Below are 9,831 nucleotides of genomic sequence, written 5' to 3'. Positions count from 1 at the left end.
AATATTCTCATGATATGGCAAGTACTTAAGCAATTAATAATAAGGTACATGCAAATAAAATCATCTAATAGCTATGTCAATCATTGAAAAGGTACCAACAAATTAATAATGAGCACCATGAATCATGTCTATAAGCAGGATTGCAAGGTTCATAGAAGGATATGATAAAGTGGTATCTCGCTTGCCCGTGTTTGTACAGCAAAACATAAATGCTTGGGCACCTTTGAAGTTCATGGGAAGACTGGAAGTAGAGGTTATCAAAGATAAAAGCATCAAAGTTATGCCACAACTAATCACATTTTGGGACAAGCATATTATACTAAGAATGACAGTTGTGCTCTCAAGAAAGTGCTCAAAGAAAGGATGGAGACTCAATGTAAAAGTAAAAGATTGACCCTTCACAGAGGGAAGCAGGGATTAACATGTGCTAGAGCTTTTCATTTGTAAAATAGGAGTAAAATTATTTTGAGAGGTGTTTGTTGTTGTCAACGAATGATAGTGGGTACTCTAACTACCTCGTCAACCAGATTTTCAAGAGCGGCTCCCATGAAGGACGTTATCTCTACCAGCAAGGTAAATCATCCCTCTTCTCTTTTGTTTACACATATATTTTAGTTTCATTATGGATGACACTCCCCCCAACCTTTGCTTACACAAGCCATGGCTAACCGAATCCTCGGGTGCCTTCCATCAATCACATACCATGGAGGAGTGTCTATTTGCAATTTAAGTTGCTTACTGATAAATCAGGGCAAAACATGTGAAGAGAATTATTAATGAAAGTTGATTAATTGGGGCTGGGAACCCCGTTGCCAGCTCTTTTTGCAAAATTATTGGATAAGCGGATGTGCCACTAGTCCATTATGAAAGTCTGTCAGGAGTAAATGACAAGATTGAAAGATAAACACCACATATTTCCTCATGAGCTATAAAACATTGACACAAATTGAGAAGCATTTTGAAGGTTTTAAAGGTAGCACATGAGAATTTACTTGGAATGGTTTGAAATGCCATGCATAGGTATTTATGGTGGACACTTTGGAATAACTTGGTTTTCAGGGGTTTGGAAGCACGAGCAGCGTTCCCGCTCAGTACAAGTGAAGGCTAGCAATAGACTGGGAAGCGACAATCAAGAGAGCAGTAACTGTCATAATCATGCTTGCGACAAAATAAATTAACGGAGGCATAAAAGTGATACAAGAACTCTGAGGTGAAGTAAATCATCGAGGCTTAATTGACTTTTGTTCAGTCATATGCATGGGCGAGCATGTGCCAAGTTGATTCAAGTGAATTATTCAGAGGAGGATACCACAATGTCATATATATCTATGAATAAAACAATGCAAGCAAATATTTATGACATGCTACTCATATTAATAAATTGGAACTAATCATGAGAGATCATGAACTACTAGACTTTCTTAAGTGACATATATCTCACATGAACCAACTAAGCATGCTCACATGGATGAGTATAACTACTATACTATTTGGCAACAAACATCTTTTTTCTGGTAATTTTGGGGTCTTTTCTGAATTAACATCGTGCTGACACGTACACCCCTATTTCTGCTAGCTTTTTCTTGTGTGCAGTTTCGGTGCTGTCTGAGAATTTCAGGGGGCTCTCACCTTCTGCGTCGTTCGTCCGTTCTGTTTTCTCCCGGTTAGCTGTTGGATTATTTTGGTGCGTTGTTGTGTAGCATTAGCTCCGAGGCGGTTGTGGGCGAGCTCGCCTGGTCCCGATACGCCGCTTTTCTTTTTGTCTTCCTACACCTCTAGAACGTCCGATTTGCTCTTCAGATTTTCTCTTCTCCTTCCATCCGTTTTGACCAGAAATGGAGATGATCCACGAATCCTCTACAGTAGGTTGATTCAGATCTTCTTCACCGTTTTCCTCCATATCCATCGCCTCTCCCTGCTTAACTTCTTCCCTAACGGATTCCCCTCTTTATGTGACTTTTTCTTTGATGATTTGATATCTATGGCTTTTCTCTTAGCCTTTTTTTCTTGTGGTTGTTTGATCTGGTGGCCTGGGGATTTCGTGTGGTGATCGTTTTGACAAGTTCGTGTGGTGATTTACCCGCAGGACGAGCCAGAGAAGGTGGACACCGGCGAGCGGCGGGCGGCGGGTGGCGCTGCAGCGGCCGAGCCTGCTTCTCCTTGAGCGCCGCGCCGCGATAGCGACGGCCAGAGTGCCGGACCGCGCGGAAAGGGGAGGCGCCGAGGGCCGAGCGGAGCAGGAGCTGGCAGTAGAGGAGAGGGCGGCCGGCGGCGTGGCAGCGGCGGGGGCCGAGCCTCCATCGAAGTCGAACAATGCGGCGGCCGTCTCGAGCTCTGCCGCTCTGGGCGTCTCCGCCTCTGGCTGGCCTCGCCCTCGCGGCTGGTGCTGTGGGGAGCCTCAGAGGCACGTCACACGGCTTGCCTTCTCGACTTCCTCTTGGCGTGTTTCTCTCCGCCGCCCATGCTCGACGGCATCAGGAAGCGTGCCGTCCACTTCCTCAGTCGCGCTTAGCTTTGGTAAGTGTGCATCGGCATGCCAATGGCGAAACGCAAACGGTTTGCTGTGAGATTCAGAAGGGCGCTCGATGGCCAGATTGCAAGGAAGACCCTCCATGGCAGTGTCACGCTCAACAGAAAGGCACGGCCGTCTCACGGGTGTCGCTTTGATCCTGTTCGTTCCTGCTTCTTTGCCGTCCAGTGTGAACTCTAATATCATCCATATCATCATGCTGCCATTTGACATGATTTAGTTCGGTGCTTACTTTCATGACTCTGACGTCGTGGCAATGTTCATTGTTGCTTAGCAGATTTATTATCGGTCTATGCTTAATCACATATTTTGCTAAATTATTAAAAAAGTGGAGGGTCATCTCTTTTGTACTAAATTCTTATGTATTGCTAATAAGCTATCTTAAAAATTAATGAACAATGCCTCCTTCACTGTGACAAGCTCTGAAACCCAGCAAAACTGACGCTCCACTTTTTTAATAATTCATATATAGTAAAAGTATTCACAAAAAAAGTAGTAAAAGTAAATGTCTGCTTATTTCATTACTTCAAGATGTTTCACCAACTGTCGTTGTTCTAGGAGTGTGAGTCCATCCATATTTTTTTTCTTCTTAAAGCTTGTGTACTTTTCAAGTTGAATTTAAACTGGTTGCGGCACATATTATTTTGCTACTAAAGCAGAACTTCCTATTTAGTTATTTCAGGCAACTCCTTATTATAATAATTGACATCTAACATTGATGTTTGTTAACCTGCTAACATGAGATTTTTATGAATTTGACCTGCTTACATGAAGCTTAAGTGAGGTAAAATTAGGCAGCAGCTGTCAGCAACTTGACCTGCAGCCAACAGTGTAATTCCAAAATTTCAGTTACTCCTCAGTTCAAATTAAATTTGGTGTCAGTTTCTTCGTTCAAACCAGGTGCAATTTTTTTCAGGTTCTGTTCTTCTCGGTCAATGTACTAATAAGTGTTGTGTCCGATTGAAAGCACAAACTTCACATCTGCTGGGAGGTATAAGTTGTAGCTTCTCTTACTACAACACTTCACATCTGGTGGGTTGTATGAGTTGCAGTTGCTCTTAGCACAACAATGCAACATGCTCTATTTAGCATTTTTTTCTCTAGAAGGATCAGTGGTGCATCTGTGAAACTACTATTTGCAAATGTCAGTGATTTTTTGCAGCGAAAGGACATGAGTGTGTTATTCTTAGCGATAATTGGTATTTGGCAGGGATTCCCTGCTTAAAGCTCAGTCTGTTAAAATAAGGGATTCAAATTTGTACCAGGTTATGATTCCTCTTAATACCTATCTGTTAGAGATTGTGCGATGGAATCAGTGTTGGGAATGGTGCTGAATTTTTCCATTGATGTCAGTGGAGGCAAATTACAAAAAACAAAAATATCTTTTTCTCCTGCGACAGTGGGTCTATGAAATTCCCTTTGTTTATCACCTAAAAATTATTGTGTGATTCTTAAATTAAGTGGAGCTTACTTCTTATTATTTACTTATTACTTCATCACGTGTTACTTTATTTTGTGTGTGTTCCCCGTGAAAATTTTGGTCGGCATGGCACATGATGAATGCTTTTGTCATATTTATCTTCTTATTTGCTAGCTTGAACTTTTTTTTCTTCCATGCATTATTCCTTTACATTTGTCTTCATGTACAGGATGAAAAAGTGCGACCGTTATTTCTCCATGCACTCTCCATTGCTACCATTCCAAATGATTTGATAGCAGTAATTGGTGGTGCCTGTCAATGAGTTGAGATCAATGTTCTTCCTTTTTTCTGGAGCACTTCTTTTTGTAGGATATATCTCCATGGATTTTTATGCGAGTTCCTTTGGAATTTGTAGTGAAGGCATACTTAATCAATCTGATTAGAAGTTTTGTCGCGACTAGCGCAGATTTATTTTGGTGAACCTACCGAATTATATGATCTAACTTTTTTAGTAACTACTCAAGTGATCATTTTACTAATTATGTGTAGTCATTTACTTGCGATACTATTTTTCCATCAGGATCTTATGAAGAAGGGTCCATTTAATGGCGCAGAGGTTGAAGCATCAGGGCGCAATGGACACAAGGTAGTAAAGCATCCTGTGCTTGAAACAAAATCTAAATCGATACCTGAGGATTATGAATTAAAGCAGGAAATTCAGATAAAGCCAAAGATAGGGGCAATCATTGTACCATTGTAGAGATGTTTCATTGCTTCGGTTTTGCTTAAAGGTATCCTCTAATTGCTGACCAGTTTATTAGTTAGTACATTAAAAAACTAATTAATATATGTATAATAGTCTTCTTGGTTATAGAGTATCTTGGTTCTGCCCCTTTGTCCAGTTAGCATATACATTGTTTAGAGCATGTCTTCTTAGATCTTACGTACTTGAACTACCAGATAAGATATGCATTTTTTTTGTTTGTTTCTCAATGTATAAAGTTCATTCAGAAGCAACGTACCTCTCTATTTAAGCTCCAAGACCTGTACAAAATTCTGTGATAAATGGTCAGTGTTAGGCTAAAGGAAATTAAATATATGTTCTTCCGAATGAATTACTCTCTATGTATTTTATAACTTCTTTGTATACTATCCGTTATTCTCTCACTATATACCATTGTGTTGTATATAACTGTCTACACTTAGCGAATTGGTTTGAAAGTTATATAATTCTATCAGGAATTGTTGATGCTAGCTTCCAAGAAAAATGCATGTATTCTGTTCACATTATGTTGATGATCTCAACGAGAGAGACGTGTTTCATGCCACTGTAATTGGATAATTTTTAATTATGGATACACTCTGTAATATAGAGCCGTTAGTTAGGAATTTTATGTTTTGGTTTGAAAAGCAATACATGAAAGAGGCTTATTAACACTTCTCTCAAGCATATATGAGTATGGAGGCACCGTGCTGGAAATAAGTGTCCTTAATGATATTCAAACCTGCCTTTTAGCTCACATTAGAATTTGAAAGGGCAACCAGATTATATAGTATTCAAATATGTCATATGTCACATGATTATATAGGAATGATGCTAGAGGCCTGTGTCAACTGAGTATGGTATCAGTGTCAGTGGGCTTTTTTTTTTGTGATACACCACTATTAACTTACATATGCTAGCTCTTATTTCCCTGCTTTTTCCAATAGGTTTTGTCAGCTTGACTATCAGTTATGATATTAAATAAGCGAGTCGGAATTCACTCATATGTAGTTGTCTATCTGTTGCTAACTTTGTTGGTTTCACCATAAAGTTAAGCTTTTTACTCAACTAGATGAACAACTGAAGTTGGAGTGGCGTACGACGAGCTAAAAAGAACAACGGGGTCAAAGAGTTTTTTGAATTCCCATGAAATGGGTAGTTACTGCTAATTTTGAGATTATAAGTCGGATGTTAATTACTGTGACACCAGTTGCAACTGCTTTATTTCTCCTATTTTTTTTCATGTTAGCTCATTATCATGTTTAAAGTTTACCAAAGTATTTCTTTTATTCCTATGGTGTACCATTAAGATCTCAATTATTTTCCTCTGAAGTGATCTGGAAGAGTTGGGAGCTCAGGCCCTCTCGACCATGGACACAAAGGTGAAAGACCTGTCGCTAACACCTTGAGGCCTTGTTCGGCACACAAGTTTTTCAGGGATTAGAGTGTTTTAGTTGCCTCGGGACAGCACCAAATCACTGCAAACGGCCGCAGAACCGTTCGGCAGGCCGGGTTTCTACCGGTTTTGAAGGGTCTGGCCTCCGTTATTCTTACAAAACCTGCTAATACACGTTTGAGTCAAAACGCTCGGCAGTGCTCATACACGTTTGAATCAAAACGCTCGGCAGTGCTCGCGTTTTTTTCTGGCCAGCTTGCTGTACGTTTTGTACCCTCCGATTCCCAGCACAGGCGAAGAAACGCGCAGTCTAACAGGCCTGGGGCCCGAGCGCGCATGTTGACAGTGCCTACGCATGCAAATTAAGCTAGCTGAATCGGTGGCCTAGCTTAGCAATTGCCCGATCCCTGAGTGAACCCCGTGTTTTCACCTAAACCACTAGACATATCACACTCTAATCCCTGCCTACCGAACAAGGCCTGACTGTGTGCTCATCAGTTGGACCTCGCCACCTGACAGACTGGGCCAAGGAGGCATTGGCATGTTCACTTGGAAGGAAGATGGCTCTGCGGTGTTACAACATAGGTAACTCTCTGATGCCAAAGAAATAGAAGCAACTGCCGCATTGCTGGCATGAAAACTGATCATCTTGGAGACTGATTGTGTTGTTTCTGTTGTGCTCAGTTGTGGCACAAATAAGCGAGCCCCTTGGTGTGTTGCGGCAGGTAATGAAGCCACACAATTCTGCTAGGTACGGAGAGAGAGTAACAGGGCAGCAGACTCCTTAGCTAGCCAAGCTAAAAATCATCAGGACATTGAGGTCTGTCCTGGAAATTGTCATAAACAATTGTGAAATTGTGTCTTTTGATATATAAAGTTCTTTTTCGCCTAAAATAGATTTTTTAGTCCATCAAGGTAGAAATTTGATTTGATGTCACTTAAATTCTGTTATCTTCATATTACAAGATCACACACATATACATGTCTAAAATAGTTTATTATTTATAATTTGACAACCATAGGTTCATGCCACATCCATGTAAGATTGGAGGCAATAAGAAATAATAAGAAGTACCAAGTGATATCCTCCTATCAGTTAACCACAAATTATATTTGTTTTTAGTCTTGGTTCAGATGATATGGTAACAAAATGACACAATTTAAGCTCATTTGAGTTAACCGAATATACAAGTTCACAATCAATATCTCGGTACAACAATAGTACCATATTCGGTCAGTCAATGTAGAGGAATACTCCCTCCAACCCAGGGCTTAGGGCGTAAAAATCTCAGCGCAATAATCAAGGAACTGTCTAAAGATTAATGTAGAGTATATACTTAGCTAGCCGATTCTGTCCAAGTCAACTGAAGATCTGACTAAAGTTTACTAAAGTTGGATATATGTTGAATAAACAATTACCAGTTGTCCCATTTCTGTGGCATGGTGACAGACAGCATTAATTCAATATTGAAGAAATAGCTATGTTCGTTGTGCTGACATTTCATAATCGATTTGTGCTACATGGATGGACAAACAAGTGAACAGCCGTTTTAACCATAAAGTACCTATTTTGTTTTGGTTCCAGATTACTCAGACGTACATCATTGTTAGAACCTGGAAGCTGAACAGAGAAAACCTCCATTTCGGGCATCCAACGTCCACACCATGAGAGGGCAGTCTAACAATTAATGCACACAATGTAGAGCTCACCTGTACAAGCACCAATAGAGTGAGCATGTCGATGACCATAAACGACCCTGCAAACAAACAACCCTCCGCACTCCCATTTAGCAAGCCTCTTCTCCAAACCAACAGCCTCTAGGTACCAGGCCAAGGTCTACTTTTGATTGCTAGCAGAACAACAACCATAGTTGTTACGTGTGTTCTACTGTTCTACCACTCTGATAAACTACTAGATGCAGCAAACTCTATTGGTGCGCCAAACCACTACCTGCTTGCACATCACACACGTGCTGCTGACCGTGTTATATGTAAGATAAAGATGCATTGTCTGTTTTTATTGCCAGCATTAGTCATATATTTTGTGTTGATTTGAATTTAGTTCAGTTGAATGCTATGTTTAGTTCTTGTAGTAAAATCATTCTTTTAACTCATGCATCTCACCAATCTATAATCCGAGATGTCCGTTAGAGTTTTCATATATAGCGGAGCCACAAGACAGGTGCGGCGTGCCGCCGCGCCCGACCCTTGCTAGTATGTACAAAAATGAAAACAAATAAAGTTCATACCAGCCTCTCACCACAATCGGATTGTCGTAGATCGTCATTATTGCCTTTTCACTTGTGTAGCTTGAATAAAATGGAATGAAAACCACGCTCCAGCCACCGAAGACCATTGAACTCATAATGAACTTTACAAAACCAAAGAAGAACAGCAAATATTTTTGGTGTTTTCGAATTTGGAAACAAGAACAAAAGGAAACAAGCAAACAAAGCAAAATCTTTTTGGATTTTCTTATAGCAAACCAACGATAGCAAACAAAGCAAAATAAAAGCAAGAAACCAAAGTAAACAAATGGTAAAGAGAAACAACAGAAATATTATTGGTCTTTTTGTGTTTTAGGAAAGAAACAAAGCAAAAACAAGAAAATGAAAACTAAAAGAAACTCAGAAAAGCAAGATGGCAGAAATCTGCCAAAACTTGACAGCAGTACAGTAATCGATTTTTAAGAAATTCTTCCACTGCTCAGCTCGAAAAGTGTTCAACTAATGAAAGTTAGATAACAACCTGGGGAACATGCACAAAAATTGGCAGCTCAAAATGACATTCTGGATGCGCACAGGAATGTTTTTAGTAACAGCCCAGAATCTGTTTTTTAGACAGCACTTCCCCAAATATCATCTCCCTCTCATTAGAAACCACTTTAAGAAGCTAAAAAAGTATATACATGTATCCAGCAACCATAATATGCAAAGAATGAGTGATGCCGGTATACCCCCCCCCTCCAAGCTTAGGCTTTTGGCCTAAGTAAAGATCAATCCCAGCGAGGGGCAGGGTTCCACGCCGGTGGATCATACATGGCGTAGTCATAATAAGGTCCCGGTGCAGAAGAAAAGGGTGAAGGCTCCTCATGCCCAACATATTGATGCGAAGAACTTACTGCATCGGATGACGAGTCGAGGCGTTCCTCGGCCTCCTCCGTGCCTTCCCCTGCATGATGGCCTTCCCCTTCTATGTATGCATTTAGTTCACCTTCAGTGACTGACCAATCCTTCCTAGAATCAAGATTAAGCAAAGCAGGTGCAGGTAATCCTACTAGCCTTTCAGTTTTCTTAGTTGTTCTCCAAGTTTTCTTATAAAATGTTATCTTGTAAGACAGGTTACTCAAATTAGACAAATCAGAAACAAATTCATGCTTAATCATGAAGACTATGTCAAGTTTCTCTATGGAGAGCTGAATATCAAGATGGTGAGGTTCTGCACCGTGCATAGCTAATAAGCGAGAGGCGATGAGACCTCCACAAATTCCACCCTTCTCACGGTTAGTAGAAAGTCTATAGGCTATTAAAGCACCCAAGTTATAAGTCCTATCACTTTGTAATGCAGCAGCTAGAAAAGCTAAATCCTGGATAGATAACTTACTTGCATTCTTTCTAGCAAGAACGCACTTGGTGATGAAATAAGCAAAGTAGTGAATAGCTGGGAGTTGAATACTACTGATTTTACCACCATCCTCTGAGAAGCTTCTTCCATGACAAATC

General features: G+C 40.4%; 1 long non-coding RNA gene across 7 annotated transcripts; it reads left to right on the top strand.

The window, feature by feature from the left end:
• Positions 1-1,480: 1,480 nt before the first annotated feature.
• LOC127316423 (uncharacterized) lies at positions 1,481-8,321 on the top strand. Of its 7 annotated transcripts, none has more exons than XR_011746090.1 (7): positions 1,481-1,663; positions 2,087-3,361; positions 3,447-4,596; positions 4,663-4,741; positions 6,047-6,694; positions 6,794-6,929; positions 7,695-8,321. It is a non-coding gene; the product is annotated as an uncharacterized lncRNA (long non-coding RNA). The 7 variants fall into 7 exon arrangements; XR_011746092.1 differs by having other exon boundaries at positions 1,481-3,361; positions 3,447-3,521; positions 4,180-4,596; XR_011746099.1 differs by having other exon boundaries at positions 1,481-3,361; positions 3,447-4,272; positions 4,531-4,596.
• The last annotated feature ends 1,510 nt before the right edge of the window (positions 8,322-9,831 follow it).

The sequence above is a fragment of the Lolium perenne genome, chromosome 1 (genome assembly GCF_019359855.2).
Source record: "Lolium perenne isolate Kyuss_39 chromosome 1, Kyuss_2.0, whole genome shotgun sequence".
Taxonomy (NCBI): domain Eukaryota; kingdom Viridiplantae; phylum Streptophyta; class Magnoliopsida; order Poales; family Poaceae; genus Lolium; species Lolium perenne.
The sequence above is the reverse complement of the archived record's forward strand: the minus strand, read 5'-3'. Positions and strand labels throughout refer to the sequence as shown.